Genomic DNA, 20736 nt, shown 5'->3' with positions numbered 1-20736 from the left:
AACGTCTATCCACATGCTCAGTTCTGAGGTATAAGTGTGTGCGAAAGCCATCCTTCACCAAGCTTGTTGGCAACACAAAGTTTCTTTTCAGTTGCAAACTCCACTCCATACATAAATATGGGCAGGTACTAGCTCCAAATCGGTTTTACAGTGAAAACTGCAGGAACTTGAAACCGGCACTAGGAAACAGACTGAGAAACCAGAGTAAAAGTTTCTCCTGCAACCCGTTCCCTTTGTGCTAGATGAAAGAACGTCTTCCACATGGCAGTTCTGAGAGATAAGTGTGTGTGAAAGCCGTCCTTCACATAGCTTGTTGGGAACACAAAGATTGTTTTCAGTTGCAAACAACTCTCCATACATATATATGGGGAGATACTGGCTCCAACTCTGTTTTACAGTGAAAACTGCAGGAACTTCAAACCGGCACTAGGAAAAAAACTGAGAATCCAGATTAAAAGTTTCTCCTGCAACCCGTTCCCTTTTTGCTAGATAAACGAACGTCTCTCCACATGCTCAGTTTTGAGACATAAGTGTTTGTGAAAGCCGTCCTTCACCTAGCTTGTTGGGAACACAGAGTTTCTTTTCAGTTGCAAACTCCACTCCATACATATATATGGGAAGGTAATAGTTCCAACTCGGTTTTACAGTGAAAACTGCAGGAACTTCTAACCGGCACAAGGAAACAGACTGAGAAATCAGAGTAATAGTTTCTCCTTCCACCCATTCCGTTTGTGCTAGATAAACGAACGTGTCTCCACATGCTCAGATCTAAAAAATAAGTGTGTGTGAAAGCCGTACTTCACATAGCTTGTTGGCAATACAAAGATTCTTTTCGGTTGCAAACCCCACTCCATACATAAATATGGGCAGGTACTAGCTCCAAATCTGTTTTACAGTGAAACCTGCAGGAACTTCAAACCGGCACTAGGAAACAGACTGAGAAACCAGAATAAAAGTTTCTCCTTCAAAATGTGCCCTTTGTGCTAGATGAACGAACGTCTCTCCACAAGCTCACTTCTGAGAGATAAGTTTGTGTGAAAGCCGTCCTTATACTAGCTTGTTGGGAACACAAATTTTCTTTACGGTTGCAAACAACTCTCCATACATATAAATGCGTAGGTACTAGCTCCAACTCGGTTTTACAGAGAAAACTGCAGCAACTTCAAACCGGAACTAGGAAACAGACTGAGAAACCAGAGTAAAAGTTTCTCCTGCAAAGCGTTCCCTTTGTGCTAGATGAACGAACGTCTGTCCACATGTCAGTTCTGAGAGATAAGTGTGTGTGAAAGCCGACCTTCACATAGCTTGTTGGGAACACAAAGTATCTTTTCAGTTGCAAACTCCACTCCATAAATAAATATGGGGAGGTATAAGCTCCAACTCGGTTTTACAGTGAAAACTGCAGGAACTCCAAACCGACACTAGGAAACAGACTGAAAAACCAAAGTAAAAGTTTCCCCTGCAACCCGTTCCTTTTGTGCTAGATGAACGAACGTCTCTCCACATGCTCAGTTCTGAGAGATAACTGTGTGTGAAAGCCGTCCTTAAACTAGCTTGTTGGGAACAAAAAGGTACTTTAAAGTTGCAAACCCCACTCCATAAATATATATGGGGAGGTACTAGCTCCAACTCGGTTTTACAGTGAAAACTGCAGGAACTTCAAACCGGAACTAGGAAACAGACTGAGAAACCAGAGTAAAAGTTTCTCCTGCAACCCGTTCCATTTGTGCTAGATGAACGAACGTCTCTCCACATGCTCAGCTCTCAGAGATAATTGTGTGTGAAAGCCGTCCTTCACCTAGCTTGTTGGGAACACAAAGTTTCTTTTCAGTTGCTAACACCTCTCCATACATATATATGGGGAGGTACTAGCTCCAACACGGTTTTACAGTGAAAACTGCAGGAACTTCAAACAGGCACTAGGTAAAATATTGAGAAACCAGAGTAAAAGTTTCTCCTGCAACCCGTTCCGTTTGTGCTAGATGAACGAACGTCTCTCCACATGCTCAGTTCTGAGAGATAAGTGTATGTGGAAGCCGTCCTTTACCTAGCTTGTTGGGAACACAAATTTTCTTTTCAGTTGCAAACAACTATCCATATATATATATGGGGATGTACTAGCTCCAACTCGGTTTTACAGTGAAAATTGCAGGAACTTCAAACCGGCACGAGGAAACAGACTGAGAAACCAGAGTAAAAGTTTCTCCTGCAAACCATTCCCTTTGTGCTAGATGAACGAACGTCTCTATACATGCTCAATTCTGAGAGATAAGTGTGTGTTAAAGCCGTCCTTCACCTAGCTTGTTGGGAACACAAAGTTCCTTTTAAGTTGCAAACTCCACTCCATACCAAAATATGGAGAGGTATTAGCTCCAACTCTGTTTTACAGTGAAAACTGCAGGAACTTCAAACCGGTACTAGGAAACAGACTGAGAAACCAGAGTAACAGTTTCTCCTGTAACCCGTTCCGTTTGTGCTAGATGAACGAACGTCTATCCACATGCTAAGTTCTGAGAGATAATTCTGTGTGAAAGCCGTCCTTCACCTATCTTGTTGGGAACACAAAGTTTATTTTCAGTTGCAAACAACTCTCCATACATATATATGGGGAGGTACTAGCTCCAACTCGGTTTTACAGTGAAAACTGCAGGAACTTCCAACCGGCACTAGGAAACAGACTGAGAAACCAGAGTAAAATTTCCCCTGCAACCCGTTCCATTTGTGCTAGATGAACGAACGTCTATCCACATGCTCAGTTCTGAGAGATAGTGTGTGTGAAAGCCGTCCTTCACCTAGCTTGTTGGGAACACAAAATTTCTTTTCAGTTGCAAACTCCACTCCATACATATATATGGGGAGGTACTAGCTCCAACTCGGTTTTACAGTGAAAACTGCAGGAACATCAAACCGGCACTAGGAAACAGACTGAGAAACCAGAGTAAAAGTTTCTCCTGCAACCCGTTCCCTTTGTGCTAGATGAACGAACGTCTCTCCAAGTGCTCAGTTCTGAGAGATAATTGTGTGTGAAAGCCGTCCTTCACCTAGCTTGTTGGGAACACAAAGTTTCTTTTCAGTTGCAAACTCCACTCCATACATATATATGGGGAGGTACTAGCTCCAACTCGGTTTTACAGTGAACATTGCAGGAACTTCAAACCGGCACATGGAAACATACTGAGAAACCAGAGTAAAAGTTTCTCCTGCAACCCGTTCCATTTGTGCTAGATGAACGAACGTCTCTCCAAATGCTCAGTTCTGAGATATAAGTGTGTGTGAAAGCCGTCCTTATACTAGCTTGTTGGGAACACAAAGTTTCTTTTCAGTTGCAAACTCCCCTCCATACATATATATGGGGAGGTACTAGCTCCAACTCGGTTTGACAGTGAAAACTGCAGGAACTTCAAACCGGCACTAGGAAACAGACTGAGAAACCAGAGTAAAAGTTTCTCCTGCAAACCGTTCCCTTTGTTCTAGATGAACGAACGTCTCTCCACATGCTCAGTTCTGAGAGATAATTGTGTGTGAAAGCCGTCCTTATAGTTGCTTGTTGGGAACACAAAGTTTCTTTTCAGTTGCAAACTCCACTCCATACATATATATGGGGAGGTACTAGCTCCAACTCGGTTTACAGTGAAATTTTTACAGTGAAAACTGCAGGAACTTCAATCCGGCACTAGTAAACAGACTGAGAATCCAGAGTAAAAGTTTCTCCTGCAACCCGTTCCCTTTGTGCTAGATGAACGAACGTCTCTCCACATGCTCTGTTCTGAGAGATATGTGTGTGTGAAAGCCGTCCTTCACCTAGCTTGTTGGGAACACAAAGTTTCTTTTCAGTTGCAAACTCCACTCCATACATATATATGGGGAGGTACTAGCTCCAACTCGGTTTTACAGTGAAAACTGCAGGAACTTCAAATCGGCACTAGGAAACAGACCGAGAAACCAGAGTAAAAGTTTCTCCTGCAACCTGTTCCCTTTGTGCTAGATGAACGAACGTCTCTCCACATGCTCAGTTCTGAGAGATAAGTGTGTGTGAAAGCCATCCTTCACCTAGCTTGTTGGGAACACAAAGTTTCTTTTCAGTTGCAAACTCCACTCCATACATATATATGGGGAGGTACTAGCTCCAACTCGGTTTTACAGTGAACATTGCAGGAACTTCAAACCGGCACATGGAAACATACTGAGAAACCAGAGTAAAAGTTTCTCCTGCAACCCGTTCCATTTGTGCTAGATGAACGAACGTCTCTCCAAATGCTCAGTTCTGAGATATAAGTGTGTGTGAAAGCCGTCCTTATACTAGCTTGTTGGGAACACAAAGTTTCTTTTCAGTTGCAAACTCCCCTCCATACATATATATGGGGAGGTACTAGCTCCAACTCGGTTTGACAGTGAAAACTGCAGGAACTTCAAACCGGCACTAGGAAACAGACTGAGAAACCAGAGTAAAAGTTTCTCCTGCAAACCGTTCCCTTTGTTCTAGATGAACGAACGTCTCTCCACATGCTCAGTTCTGAGAGATAATTGTGTGTGAAAGCCGTCATTCACCTAGCTTGTTGGGAACACAAAGTTTCTTTTCAGTTGCAAACTCCACTCCATACATATATATGGGGAAGTACTAGCTCCAACTCGGTTTTACAGTGAAATTTTTACAGTGAAAACTGCAGGAACTTCAATCCGGCACTAGTAAACAGACTTAGAATCCAGAGTAAAAGTTTCTCCTGCAACCCGTTCCCTTTGTGCTAGATGAACGAACGTCTCTCCACATGCTCTGTTCTGAGAGATAAGTGTGTGTGAAAGCCGTCCTTCACCTAGCTTGTTGGGAACACAAAGTTTCTTTTCAGTTGCAAACTCCACTCCATACATATATATGGGGAGGTACTAGCTCCAACTCGGTTTTACAGTGAAAACTGCAGGAACTTCAAATTGGCACTAGGAAACAGACCGAGAAACCAGAGTAAAAGTTTCTCCTGCAACCTGTTCCCTTTGTGCTAGATGAACGAACGTCTCTCCACATGCTCAGTTCTGAGAGATAAGTGTGTGTGAAAGCCGTCCTTCACCTAGCTTGTTTGGAACACAAAGTTTCTTTTCAGTTGCAAACTTCACTCCATACATATATATGGGGATGTACTAGCTCCAACTCGGTTTTACAGTGAAAACTGCAGGAACTTCAAACCGGCACTAGGAAACAGACTGAGAATCCAGAGTAAAAGTTTCACCTGCAACCCGTTCCCTTTGTGCTAGATGAACGAACGTCTCTCCACGTGCTCAGTTCTGAGAGATAAGTGTATGTGAAAGCCGTCCTTCACCTAGCTTGTTGGGAACACAAAGTTTCTTTTCATTTGCCAACTCCACTCCATACATATATATGGGTAGGTACTAGCTGCAACTCGGTTTTACAGTGAAAACTGCAGGAACTTCAAACCGGCACTAGGAAACATACTGAGAAACCAGAGTTAAAGTTTCTCCTGCAAACCGTTCCATTTGTGCTAGATGAACGAACGTCTCTCCAAATGCTCAGTTCTGAGGGATAAGTGTGTGTGAAAGCCGTCCTTCACCTAGCTTGTTGGGAACACAAAGTTTCTTTTCAGTTGCAAACTCCCCTTCATACATATATATGGGGAGGTACTAGCTCCAACTCGGTTTGACAGTGAAAACTGCAGGAACTTCAAACCCGCACTAGGATACAGACTGAGAAACCAGAATAAAAGTTTCTCCTTCAACATTTTCCCTTTGTGCAAGATGAACGAACGTCTCTCCACATGCTCACTTCTGAGAGATAAGTGTGTGTGAAAGCCTTCCTTATACTAGCTTGTTGGGAACACAAATTTTCTTTACGGTTGCAAACAACTCTCCATACATATAAATGCGTAGGTACTAGCTCCAACTCGGTTTTACAGAGAAAACTGCAGGAACTTCAAACCGGAACTAGGAAACAGACTGAGAAACCAGAGTAAAAGTTTCTCCTGCAAAGCGTTCCCTTTGTGCTAGATGAACGAACGTCTGTCCACATGTCAGTTCTGAGAGATAAGTGTGTGTGAAAGCCGACCTTCACTTAGCTTGTTGGGAACACAAAGTATCTTTTCAGTTGCAAACTCCACTCCATACATAAATATGTGGAGGTATAAGCTCCAACTCTGTTTTACAGTGAAAACTGCAGGAACTCCAAACCGACACTAGGAAACAGACTGAAAAACCAAAGTAAAAGTTTCTCCTGCAACCCGTTCCTTTTGTGCTAGATGAACGAACGTCTCTCCACATGCTCAGTTCTGAGAGATAACTGTGTGTGTGGAAGCCGTCCTTAAACTAGCGTGTTGGGAACAAAAAGGTACTTTAAATTTGCAAACTCCACTCCATAAATATATATGGGGAGGTACTAACTCCAACTCGGTTTTACAGTGAAAACTGCAGGAACTTCAAACCGGAACTAGGAAACAGACTGAGAAACCAGTGTAAAACTTTCCCCTGCAACCCGTTCCCTTGTGCTAGATGAACGAACGTCTCTCCACATGCTCAGTTCCGAGAGATAAGTGTGTGTGAAAGCCGTTCTTCACCTTGCTTGTTGGGAACACAAAGTTTCTTTTCAGTTGCTAACACCTCTCCATACATATATATGGGGAGGTACTAGCTCCAACACGGTTTTACAGTGAAAACTGCAGGAACTTCAAACAGGCACTAGGAAAAATATTGAGAAAGCAGAGTAAAAGTTTCTCCTGCAACCCGTTCCGTTTGTGCTAGATGAACGAACGTCTCTCCACATGCTCAGTTCTGATAGATAAGTGTATGTGGAAGCCATCCTTTACCTAGCTTGTTGGGAACACAAATTTTCTTTTCAGTTGCAAACAACTATCCATATAAATATATGGGGATGTACTAGCTCCAACTCGGTTTTACAGTGAAAACTGCAGGAACTTCCAACCGGCACTAGGAAACAGGCTGAGAAACGAGAGTAAAAGTTTCTCCTGCAACCCGTTCCCTTTGTGCTAGATGAACGAACGTCTCTCCACATGCTCAATTCTGAGAGATATGTGTGTTTGAAAGCCGTCCTTCACCTAGCTTGTTGGGAACACAAAGTTTCTTTTAAGTTGCAAACTCCAATCCATACCAAAATATGGAGAGGTATTAGCTCCAACTCGGTTTTGCAGTGAAAACTGCAGGAACTTCTAACCGGCACTACTAAACAGACTGAGAAACCAGAGTAAAATTTCCCCTGCAACCCGTTCCGTTTGTGCTAGATGAACGAACGTCTCTTCACATGCTCAGTTCTGAGAGGTAAGTGTGTGTGAAAGCCGTCCTTCACCTTGCTTGTTGGGAACACAAAGTTTCCTTTTAGTTTCAAACTCCATTCCATACATATATATGGGGAGGTACTAGCTCCAACTCGGGTTTATAGTGAAAACTTCAGGAACGTCAAACCGGCACTAGGAAACAGACTGAGAAACCCGAGTAAAAGATTCCCCTGCAACCGGTTCCCTTTGTGCTAGATGAACGAACGTCTCTCCACATGCTCAATTCTGAGATATAGTGTGTGTGAAAGCCGTCCTTCAGCTAGCTTGTTGGGAACACAAAGTTTCTTTTCAGTTGCAAACCCCACTCCATAAGTAAATATGGGCAGGTACTAGCTCCAACTCGGTTTTAAAGTGAAAACTGCTGGAACTTCCAACCGGCACTAGGAAACAGACTGAGAATCCAGAGTAAAAGTTTCTCCTTCATCCCGTTCCCTTTGTGCTAAATGAACGAACGTCTCTCCACATGCTCAGTTCTGACAGATAAGTGTGTGTGAAAGCCGTCCTTCAACTAGCTTCTTGGGAACACAAAGTTTCTTTTCAGTTGCAAACTCCACTCCATACATATATATGGGTAGGTACAAGTTCCAACTCGGTTTTATAGTGAAAACTGCAGGAACTTCAAACCGGCACTAGGAAAGAGACCGAGAAACCAGAGTAAAAGTTTCTCCTGCAACCCGATCCCTTTGTGCAAATGAACGAACGTCTATCCACATGCTCATTTCTGAGGTATAAGTGTGTGCGAAAGCCATCCTTCACCTAGCTTGTTGGCAACACAAAGTTTCTTTTCAGTTGCAAACTCCACTCCATACATAAATATGGGCAGGTACTAGCTCCAAATCGGTTTTACAGTGAAAACTGCAGGAACTTGAAACCGGCACTAGGAAACAGACTGAGAAACCAGAGTAAAAGTTTCTCCTGCAACCCGTTCCCTTTGTGCTAGATGAAAGAACGTCTTCCACATGGCAGTTCTGAGAGATAAGTGTGTGTGAAAGCCGTCCTTCACATAGCTTGTTGGGAACACAAAGATTGTTTTCAGTTGCAAACAACTCTCCATACATATATATGGGGAGATACTGGCTCCAACTCTGTTTTACAGTGAAAACTGCAGGAACTTCAAACCGGCACTAGGAAAAAAACTGAGAATCCAGATTAAAAGTTTCTCCTGCAACCCGTTCCCTTTTTGCTAGATAAACGAACGTCTCTCCACATGCTCAGTTTTGAGACATAAGTGTGTGTGAAAGCCGTCCTTCACCTAGCTTGTTGGGAACACAGAGTTTCTTTTCAGTTGCAAACTCCACTCCATACATATATATGGGAAGGTAATAGTTCCAACTCGGTTTTACAGTGAAAACTGCAGGAACTTCTAACCGGCACAAGGAAACAGACTGAGAAACCAGAGTAATAATTTCTCCTTCCACCCATTCCGTTTGTGCTAGATAAACGAACGTGTCTCCACATGCTCAGATCTAAAAAATAAGTGTGTGTGAAAGCCGTACTTCACATAGCTTGTTGGCAATACAAAGATTCTTTTCGGTTGCAAACCCCACTCCATACATAAATATGGGCAGGTACTAGCTCCAAATCTGTTTTACAGTGAAACCTGCAGGAACTTCAAACCGGCACTAGGAAACAGACTGAGAAACCAGAATAAAAGTTTCTCCTTCAAAATGTTCCCTTTGTGCTAGATGAACGAACGTCTCTCCACATGCTCACTTCTGAGAGAAAAGTGTGTGTGAAAGCCGTCCTTATACTAGCTTGTTGGGAACACAAATTTTCTTTACGGTTGCAAACAACTCTCCATACATATAAATGCGTAGGTACTAGCTCCAACTCGGTTTTACAGAGAAAACTGCAGCAACTTCAAACCGGAACTAGGAAACAGACTGAGAAACCAGAGTAAAAGTTTCTCCTGCAAAGCGTTCCCTTTGTGCTAGATGAACGAACGTCTGTCCACATGTCAGTTCTGAGAGATAAGTGTGTGTGAAAGCCGACCTTCACATAGCTTGTTGGGAACACAAAGTATCTTTTCAGTTGCAAACTCCACTCCATACATAAATATGGGGAGGTATAAGCTCCAACTCGGTTTTACAGTGAAAACTGCAGGAACTCCAAACCGACACTAGGAAACAGACTGAAAAACCAAAGTAAAAGTTTCCCCTGCAACCCGTTCCTTTTGTGCTAGATGAACGAACGTCTCTCCACATGCTCAGTTCTGAGAGATAACTGTGTGTGAAAGCCGTCCTTAAACTAGCTTGTTGGGAACAAAAAGGTACTTTAAAGTTGCAAACCCCACTCCATAAATATATATGGGGAGGTACTAGCTCCAACTCGGTTTTACAGTGAAAACTGCAGGAACTTCATACCGGAACTAGGAAACAGACTGAGAAACCAGTGTAAAACTTTCCCCTGCAACCCGTTCCCTTTGTGCTAGATGAACGAACGTCTCTCCACATGCTCAGTTCCGAGAGATAAGTGTGTGTGAAAGCCGTTCTTCATCTTGCTTGTTGGGAACACAAAGTTTCTTTTCAGTTGCAAACAACTCTCTATACATATATATGGGGAGGTACTAGCTCCAACTCTGTTTTACAGTGAAAACTGCAGGAACTTCAAACCGGTACTAGGAAACAGACTGAGAAACCAGAGTAAAAGTTTCTCCTGTAACCCGTTCACTTTGTGCTAGATGAACGAGCGTCTATCCACATGCTAAGTTCTGAGAGATAATTCTGTGTGAAAGCCGTCCTTCACCTATCTTGTTGGGAACACAAAGATTCTTTTCAGTTGCAAACTCGAATCCATACATACAAATGGGGATGTACAAGCTCCAACTCGGTTTTACAGTGAAAACTGCAGGAACTTCAAACCGGCACTAGGAAGCAGGCTGAGAAACCAGAGTAAAAGTTTCTCCTGCAACTCGTTCCCTTTGTGCTAGATGAACGATCGTCTCTCCACATGTCAGTTCTGAGAGAAAAGTGTGTGTGAAAGCCGTCCTTCAACAAGCTTGTTGGGAACACAAAGTTTATTTTCAGTTGCAAACAACTCTCCATACATATATATGGGGAGGTACTAGCTCCAACTCGGTTTTACAGTGAAAACTGCAGGAACTTCCAACCGGCACTAGGAAACAGGCTGAGAAACCAGAGTAAAAGTTTCTCCTGCAACCCGTTCCCTTAGTGCTAGATGAACGAACGTCTCTCCAAGTGCTCAGTTCTGAGAGATAATTGTGTGTGAAAGCCGTCCTTCACCTAGCTTGTTGGGAACACAAAGTTTCTTTTCAGTTGCAAACTCCACTCCATACATATATATAGGGAGGTACTAGCTCCAACTCGGTTTTACAGTGAACATTGCAGGAACTTCAAACCGGCACATGGAAACATACTGACAAACCAGAGTAAAAGTTTCTCCTGCAACCCGTTCCATTTGTGCTAGATGAACGAACGTCTCTCCAAATGCTCAGTTCTGAGATATAAGTGTGTGTGAAAGCCGTCCTTATACTAGCTTGTTGGGAACACAAAGTTTCTTTTCAGTTGCAAACTCCCCTCCATACATATATATGGGGAGGTACAAGCTCCAACTCGGTTTGACAGTGAAAACTGCAGGAACTTCAAACCGGCACTAGGAAACAGACTGAGAAACCAGAGTAAAAGTTTCTCCTGCAAACCGTTCCCTTTGTTCTAGATGAACGAACGTCTCTCCACATGCTCAGTTCTGAGAGATAATTGTGTGTGAAAGCCGTCCTTATAGTTGCTTGTTGGGAACACAAAGTTTCTTTTCAGTTGCAAACTCCACTCCATACATATATATGGGGAGGTACTAGCTCCAACTCGGTTTACAGTGAAATTTTTACAGTGAAAACTGCAGGAACTTCAATCCGGCACTAGTAAACAGACTGAGAATCCAGAGTAAAAGTTTCTCCTGCAACCCGTTCCCTTTGTGCTAGATGAACGAACGTCTCTCCACATGCTCTGTTCTGAGAGATATGTGTGTGTGAAAGCCGTCCTTCACCTAGCTTGTTGGGAACACAAAGTTTCTTTTCAGTTGCAAACTCCACTCCATACATATATATGGGGAGGTACTAGCTCCAACTCGATTTTACAGTGAAATTTTTACAGTGAAAACTGCAGGAACTTCAATCCGGCACTAGTAAACAGACTTAGAATCCAGAGTAAAAGTTTCTCCTGCAACCCGTTCCCTTTGTGCTAGATGAACGAACGTCTCTCCACATGCTCTGTTCTGAGAGATAAGTGTGTGTGAAAGCCGTCCATCACCTAGCTTGTTGGGAACACAAAGTTTCTTTTCACTTGCAAACTCCACTCCATACATATATATGGGGAGGTACTAGCTCCAACTCGGTTTTACAGTGAAAACTGCAGGAACTTCAAATTGGCACTAGGAAACAGACCGAGAAACCAGAGTAAAAGTTTCTCCTGCAACCTGTTCCCTTTGTGCTAGATGAACGAACGTCTCTCCACATGCTCAGTTCTGAGAGATAAGTGTGTGTGAAAGCCGTCCTTCACCTAGCTTGTTTGGAACACAAAGTTTTTTTTCAGTTGCAAACTTCACTCCATACATATATATGGGGATGTACTAGCTCCAACTCGGTTTTACAGTGAAAACTGCAGGAACTTCAAACCGGCACTAGGAAACAGACTGAGAATCCAGAGTAAAAGTTTCACCTGCAACCCGTTCCCTTTGTGCTAGATGAACGAACGTCTCTCCACGTGCTCAGTTCTGAGAGATAAGTGTATGTGAAAGCCGTCCTTCACCTAGCTTGTTGGGAACACAAAGTTTCTTTTCATTTGCCAACTCCACTCCATACATATATATGGGTAGGTACTAGCTCCAACTCGGTTTTACAGTGAAAACTGCAGGAACTTCAAACCGGCACTAGGAAACATACTGAGAAACCAGAGTTAAAGTTTCTCCTGCAAACCGTTCCATTTGTGCTAGATGAACGAACGTCTCTCCAAATGCTCAGTTCTGAGGGATAAGTGTGTGTGAAAGCCGTCCTTCACCTAGCTTGTTGGGAACACAAAGTTTCTTTTCAGTTGCAAACTCCCCTTCATACATATATATGGGGAGGTACTAGCTCCAACTCGGTTTGACAGTGAAAACTGCAGGAACTTCAAACCGGCACTAGGAAACAGACTGAGAAACCAGAATAAAAGTTTCTCCTTCAACATGTTCCCTTTGTGCAAGATGAACGAACGTCTCTCCACATGCTCACTTCTGAGAGATAAGTGTTTGTGAAAGCCTTCCTTATACTAGCTTGTTGGGAACACAAATTTTCTTTACGGTTGCAAACAACTCTCCATACATATAAATGCGTAGGTACTAGCTCCAACTCGGTTTTACAGAGAAAACTGCAGCAACTTCAAACCAGAACTAGGAAACAGACTGAGAAACCAGAGTAAAAGTTTCTCCTGCAAAGCGTTCCCTTTGTGCTAGATGAACGAACGTCTGTCCACATGTCAGTTCTGAGAGATAAGTGTGTGTGAAAGCCGACCTTCACATAGCTTGTTGGGAACACAAAGTATCTTTTCAGTTGCAAACTCCACTCCATACATAAATATGTGGAGGTATAAGCTCCAACTCTGTTTTACAGTGAAAACTGCAGGAACTCCAAACCGACACTAGGAAACAGACTGAAAAACCAAAGTAAAAGTTTCTCCTGCAACCCGTTCCTTTTGTGCTAGATGAACGAACGTCTCTCCACATGCTCAGTTCTGAGAGATAACTGTATGTGTGGAAGCCGTCCTTAAACTAGCTTGTTGGGAACAAAAAGGTACTTTAAATTTGCAAACTCCACTCCATAAATATATATGGGGAGGTACTAACTCCAACTCGGTTTTACAGTGAAAACTGCAGGAACTTCAAACCGGAACTAGGAAACAGACTGAGAAACCAGTGTAAAACTTTCCCCTGCAACCCGTTCCCTTGTGCTAGATGAACGAACGTCTCTCCACATGCTCAGTTCCGAGAGATAAGTGTGTGTGAAAGCCGTTCTTCACCTTGCTTGTTGGGAACACAAAGTTTCTTTTCAGTTGCTAACACCTCTCCATACATATATATGGGGAGGTACTAGCTCCAACACGGTTTTACAGTGAAAACTGCAGGAACTTCAAACAGGCACTAGGAAATATATTGAGAAAGCAGAGTAAAAGTTTCTCCTGCAACCCGTTCCGTTTGTGCTAGATGAACGAACGTCTCTCCACATGCTCAGTTCTGATAGATAAGTGTATGTGGAAGCCGTCCTTTACCTAGCTTGTTGGGAACACAAATTTTCTTTTCAGTTGCAAACAACTATCCATATATATATATGGGGAGGTACTAGCTCCAACTCGGTTTTACAGTGAAAACTGCAGGAACTTCCAACCGGCACTAGGAAACAGGCTGAGAAACGAGAGTAAAAGTTTCTCCTGCAACCCGTTCCCTTTGTGCTAGATGAACGAACGTCTCTCCACATGCTCAATTCTGAGAGATATGTGTGTTTGAAAGCCGTCCTTCACCTAGCTTGTTGGGAACACAAAGTTTCTTTTAAGTTGCAAACTCCACTCCATACCAAAATATGGAGAGGTATTAGCTCCAACTCGGTTTTACAGTGAAAACTGCAGGAACTTCTAACCGGCACTAGGAAACAGACTGAGAAACCAGAGTAAAATTTCCCCTGCAACCCGTTCCGTTTGTGCTAGATGAACGAACGTCTCTTCACATGCTCAGTTCTGAGAGGTAAGTGTGTGTGAAAGCCGTCCTTCACCTTGCTTGTTGGGAACACAAAGTTTCCTTTTAGTTTCAAACTCCATTCCATACATATATATGGGGAGGTACTAGCTCCAACTCGGGTTTATAGTGAAAACTTCAGGAACGTCAAACCGGCACTAGGAAACAGACTGAGAAACCCGAGTAAAAGATTCCCCTGCAACCGGTTCCCTTTGTGCTAGATGAACGAACGTCTCTCCACATGCTCAATTCTGAGATATAGTGTGTGTGAAAGCCGTCCTTCAGCTAGCTTGTTGGGAACACAAAGTTTCTTTTCAGTTGCAAACCCCACTCCATAAGTAAATATGGGCAGGTACTAGCTCCAACTCGGTTTTAAAGTGAAAACTGCTGGAACTTCCAACCGGCACTAGGAAACAGACTGAGAATCCAGAGTAAAAGTTTCTCCTTCATCCCGTTCCCTTTGTGCTAAATGAACGAACGTCTCTCCACATGCTCAGTTCTGACAGATAAGTGTGTGTGAAAGCCGTCCTTCAACTAGCTTCTTGGGAACACAAAGTTTCTTTTCAGTTGCAAACTCCACTCCATACATATATATGGGTAGGTACAAGTTCCAACTCGGTTTTATAGTGAAAACTGCAGGAACTTCAAACCGGCACTAGGAAACAGACCGAGAAACCAGAGTAAAAGTTTCTCCTGCAACCCGATCCCTTTGTGCAAATGAACGAACGTCTATCCACATGCTCATTTCTGAGGTATAAGTGTGTGCGAAAGCCATCCTTCACCTAGCTTGTTGGCAACACAAAGTTTCTTTTCAGTTGCAAACTCCACTCCATACATAAATATGGGCAGTTACTAGCTCCAAATCGGTTTTACAGTGAAAACTGCAGGAACTTGAAACCGGCACTAGGAAACAGACTGAGAAACCAGAGTAAAAGTTTCTCCTGCAACCCGTTCCCTTTGTGCTAGATGAAAGAACGTCTTCCACATGGCAGTTCTGAGAGATAAGTGTGTGTGAAAGCCGTCCTTCACATAGCTTGTTGGGAACACAAAGATTGTTTTCAGTTGCAAACAACTCTCCATACATATATATGGGGAGATACTGGCTCCAACTCTGTTTTACAGTGAAAACTGCAGGAACTTCAAACCGGCACTAGGAAAAAAACTGAGAATCCAGATTAAAAGTTTCTCCTGCAACCCGTTCCCTTTTTGCTAGATAAACGAACGTCTCTCCACATGCTCAGTTTTGAGACATAAGTGTTTGTGAAAGCCGTCCTTCACCTAGCTTGTTGGGAACACAGAGTTTCTTTTCAGTTGCAAACTCCACTCCATACATATATATGGGAAGGTAATAGTTCCAACTCGGTTTTACAGTGAAAACTGCAGGAACTTCTAACCGGCACAAGGAAACAGACTGAGAAACCAGAGTAATAGTTTCTCCTTCCACCCATTCCGTTTGTGCTAGATAAACGAACGTGTCTCCACATGCTCAGATCTAAAAAATAAGTGTGTGTGAAAGCCGTACTTCACATAGCTTGTTGGCAATACAAAGATTCTTTTCGGTTGCAAACACCACTCCATACATAAATATGGGCAGGTACTAGCTCCAAATCTGTTTTACAGTGAAACCTGCAGGAACTTCAAACCGGCACTAGGAAACAGACTGAGAAACCAGAATAAAAGTTTCTCCTTCAAAATGTTCCCTTTGTGCTAGATGAACGAACGTCTCTCCACAAGCTCACTTCTGAGAGATAAGTGTGTGTGAAAGCCGTCCTTATACTAGCTTGTTGGGAACACAAATTTTCTTTACGGTTGCAAACAACTCTCCATACATATAAATGCGTAGGTACTAGCTCCAACTCGGTTTTACAGAGAAAACTGCAGCAACTTCAAACCGGAACTAGGAAACAGACTGAGAAACCAGAGTAAAAGTTTCTCCTGCAAAGCGTTCCCTTTGTGCTAGATGAACGAACGTCTGTCCACATGTCAGTTCTGAGAGATAAGTGTGTGTGAAAGCCGACCTTCACATAGCTTGTTGGGAACACAAAGTATCTTTTCAGTTGCAAACTCCACTCCATACATAAATATGGGGAGGTATAAGCTCCAACTCGGTTTTACAGTGAAAACTGCAGGAACTCCAAACCGACACTAGGAAACAGACTGAAAAACCAAAGTAAAAGTTTCCCCTGCAACCCGTTCCTTTTGTGCTAGATGAACGAACGTCTCTCCACATGCTCAGTTCTGAGAGATAACTGTGTGTGAAAGCCGTCCTTAAACTAGCTTGTTGGGAACAAAAAGGTACTTTAAAGTTGCAAACCCCACTCCATAAATATATATGGGGAGATAATAGCTCCAACTCGGTTTTACAGTGAAAACTGCAGGAACTTCAAACCGGAACTAGGAAACAGACTGAGAAACCAGTGTAAAACTTTCCCCTGCAACCCGTTCCCTTTGTGCTAGATGAACGAACGTCTCTCCACATGCTCAGTTCCGAGAGATAAGTGTGTGTGAAAGCCGTTCTTCACCTTGCTTGTTGGGAACACAAAGTTTATTTTCAGTTGCAAACAACTCTCCATACATATATATGGGGAGGTACAAGCTCCAACTCGGTTTTACAGTGAAAACTGCAGGAACTTCAAACCGGTACTAGGAAACAGACTGAGAAACCAGAGTAAAAGTTTCTCCTGTAACCCGTTCACTTTGTGCTAGATGAACGAACGTCTATCCACATGCTAAGTTCTGAGAGATAATTCTGTGTGAAAGCCGTCCTTCACCTATCTTGTTGGGAACACAAAGATTCGTTTCAGTTGCAAACTCCAATCCATACATACAAATGGGGATGTACAAGCTCCAACTCGGTTTTACAGTGAAAACTGCAGGAACTTCAAACCGGCACTAGGAAGCAGGCTGAGAAACCAGAGTAAAAGTTTCTCCTGCAACCCGTTCCCTTTGTGCTAGATGAACGATCGTCTCTCCACATGTCAGTTCTGAGAGAAAAGTGTGTGTGAAAGCCGTCCTTCAACAAGCTTGTTGGGAACACAAAGTTTATTTTCAGTTGCAAACAACTCTCCATACATATATATGGGGAGGTACTAGCTCCAACTCGGTTTTACAGTGAAAACTGCAGGAACTTCCAACCGGCACAAGGAAACAGGCTGAGAAACCAGAGTAAAAGTTTCTCCTGCAACCCGTTCCCTTTGTGCTAGATGAACGAACGTCTCTCCACATGCTCAATTCTGAGAGATAAGTGTGTGTGAAAGCCGTCCTTCACCTAGCTTGTTGGGAACACAAAGTTTCTTTTCAGTTGCAAACTCCACTCCATACATATATATGGGGAGGTACTAGCTCCAACTCTGTTTTACAGTGAAAACTGCAGGAAATTCCAACCGGCACTAGGAAACAGACTGAGAAACCAGAGTAAAATTTCCCCTGCAACCCGTTCACTTTGTGCTAGATGAACGAACGTCTCTCCACATGCTCAGTTCTGAGAGATATTGTGTGTGAAAGCCGTCCTTCACCTAGCTTGTTGGGAACACAAAGTTTCTTTTCAGTTGCAAACTCCACTCCATGCATATATATGGGGAGGTACTAGCTCCAACTCGGTTTTACAGTGAAAACTGCAGGAACATCAAACCGGCACTAGGAAACAGACTGAGAAACTAGAGTAATAGTTTCTCCTGCAACCCATTTCTTTGTCCTAGATAAACGAACGTCTCTCCACATGCTCAGTTCTAAGAGATAAGTGTGTGTGAAAGCCGTCCTACACATATCTTGCTGGGAACACAAATTTTCTTTTCAGTTGCAAACCCAACTCCATACAAAAATATGGGCAGGTACAAGCTCCAACTCGGTTTTACAGTGAAAACTGCAGGAACTTCAAACCGGCACTAGGAAAAAGACTGAGAAACCAGAGTAAATGTTTCTCCTGCAACCCGTTCAATTTGTGCTTAATGAACGAACGTCTCTCCACATGTCAGTTCTGAGAGATAAGTGTGTGTGAAGCCGTCCTTCAACTAGCTTGTTGGGAACACAAAGTTTCTTTTCAGTTGCAAACTCCACTCCATACATATATATGGGGAGGTACTAGCTCCAACTCTGTTTTACAGTGAAAACTGCAGGAAGTTCAAACCGGCACTAGGAAAAAAAATGAATCCAGAGTAAAAGTTTCTCCTGCAACCCGTTCTCTTTGTGCTAAATGAACGAACGTCTCTCCATATGCTCAGTTCTGAGAGATAAGTGTGTGTGAAACCTGTCCTTCACCTAGCTTGTTGGGAAAACAAAGTTTCTTTTAGTTTCAAACTCCACTCCATACATATATATGGGGAGGTACTAGCTCCAACTCGGTTTTACAGTGAAAACTGCAGGAACATCAAACCGGCACTAGGAAACAGACTGAGAAACCAGATTAATAGTTTCTCCTGCAACCCATTCCATTTGTGCTGGATAAACGAACTTCTCTCCACATGCTCAGTTCTGAGAGATAATTGTGTGTGAAAGCCGACCTTCACATAGCTTGTTGGGAACACAAAGTTTCTTTTCAGTTGCAAACTCCACTCCATACATATATACGGGAGGTACTAGCTCCAACTCGGTTTTACAGTGAAAACTGCAGGAACTTCATACCGGCACTAGGAAACAGACTGAGAAACCAGAGTAAAAGTTTCTCCTGCAACCCGTTCCCTTTGTGCTAGATGACCGAACGTCTCTCCAAATGGTAAGTTCTGAGATATAAGTGTGTGTGAAAGCCGTCCTTCACCTAGCTTTTTGGGAACACAAAGTTTCTTTTCAGTTGCAAACTCCACTACATACATATATATGGGGTGGTACTAGCTCCAACTCCGTTTTACAGTGAAAACTGCAGGAACTTCAAACCGGCACTAGGAAATAGACTGAGAAACCAGAGTAAAAGTTTCTCCTGCAACCCGTTCCCTTTGTGCTAGATGAACGAACGTCTCTCCACATGCTCAGTTCTGAGAGATAAGTGTGTGTGAAAGCCGTCCTTCACCTAGCTTGTTGGGAACACAAAGTTTCTTTTCAGTTGCAAACTCCACTCCATACATATATATGGGGAGGTACTAGCTCCAAATCGGTTATACAGTGAAAACTGCAGGAAGTTCAAACCGGCACTAGGAAACAGACTGAGAAACCAGTGTAAAAGTTTCTCCTGCAACCCGTTCCCTTTGTGCTAGATGAACGAACGTCTCTCCACATGCTCAATTCAGAGAGATAGTGTGTGTGAAAGCCGTCCTTCACCTACCTTGTTGGGAACACAAAGTTTCTTTTCAGTTGCAAACCCCACTCCATACATATATATGGGCAGGTACTAGCTCCAACTCGATTTTACAGTGAAAACTGCAGGAACTTCCAACCGGCTCTAGGAAACAGACTGAGAAACCAGAGTAAAAGTTTCTCTTGCAACCCGTTCCCTTTGTGCTATATGAACGAACGACTCTCCACATTGCAGTTCTGAGAGATAAGTGTGTGTGAAAGCCGTCCTTCACATAGCTTGTTGGGAACACAATGTTTCTTTTCAGTTGCAAACACCACTCCATACATATATATTGGGAGGTACTAGCTCCAACTCTGTTTTACAGTGAAAACTGCAGGAACTTAAAACCGGCAATAGGAAAAAGACTGAGAAACCAGAGAAAAAGTTTCCTCTGCAACCCGGTCCCTTTGTGCTAGATGAACGAACATCTCTCCACATGCTCAGTTCTGAGAGATAAGTGTGTTTGAAAGCCGTCCTTCACCTAGATTGTTGGGAACACAAGTTTCTTTTCAGTTTCAAACTCCACTCCATACATATATATGGGGAGTTACTAGCCCCAACTCGGTTTTACAGTGAAAACTGGAGGAACTTCAAACCGACACTAGGAAACAGACTGAAAAACCAAAGTAAAAGTTTCTCCTGCAACCCGTTCCTTTTGTGCTTGATGAACGAACGTCTCTCCACATGCTCAGTTCTGAGAGATAACTGTGTGTGAAAGTCGTCCTTAAACTAGCTTGTTGGGAACAAAAAGGTACTTTAAAGTTGCAAACCCCACTCCATAAATATATATGGGGAGGTACTAGCTCCAACTCGGTTTTACAGTGAAAACTGCAGGAACTTCCAACCGGCAGTAGGAAACAGGCTGAGAAACGAGAGTAAAAGTTTCTCCTGCAACCCGTTCCCTTTGTGCTAGATGAACGAACGTCTCTTCACATGCTCAATTCTGAGAGATAAGTGTGTGTGAAAGCCGTACTTCACATAGCTTGTTGGGAATACAAAGTTTCTTTTCAGTTGCAAACCCCACTGCATACATAAATATGGGCAGGTACTAGCTCCAAATCTGTTTTACAGAGAAAACTGCAGGAACTTCAAACCGGCACTAGGAAACAGACTGAGAAACCAGAGTAAAAATTTCTCCTGCAACCCGTTCCCTTTGTGCTAGATGAACGAACGTCTCTCCACATGGCAGTTCTGAGAGATAAGTGTGTGTGATACCGTCCTTCACATAGCTTGTTGGGAACACAAAGTTTATTTTCAGTTGCAAACAACTCTCCATACATATATATGGGGAGGTACTAGCTCCAACTCGGTTTTACAGTGAAAACTGCAGGAACTTCCAACCGGCACAAGGAAACAGGCTGAGAAACCAGAGTAAAAGTTTCTCCTGCAACCCGTTCCCTTTGTGCTAGATGAACGAACGTCTCTCCACATGCTCAATTCTGAGAGATAAGTGTGTGTGAAAGC

This window comes from Camelus dromedarius, unplaced genomic scaffold, assembly GCF_036321535.1.
Source record: "Camelus dromedarius isolate mCamDro1 unplaced genomic scaffold, mCamDro1.pat HAP1_SCAFFOLD_7, whole genome shotgun sequence".
Taxonomy (NCBI): Eukaryota; Metazoa; Chordata; class Mammalia; order Artiodactyla; family Camelidae; genus Camelus; species Camelus dromedarius.
This window is presented reverse-complemented; position numbering follows the sequence as displayed.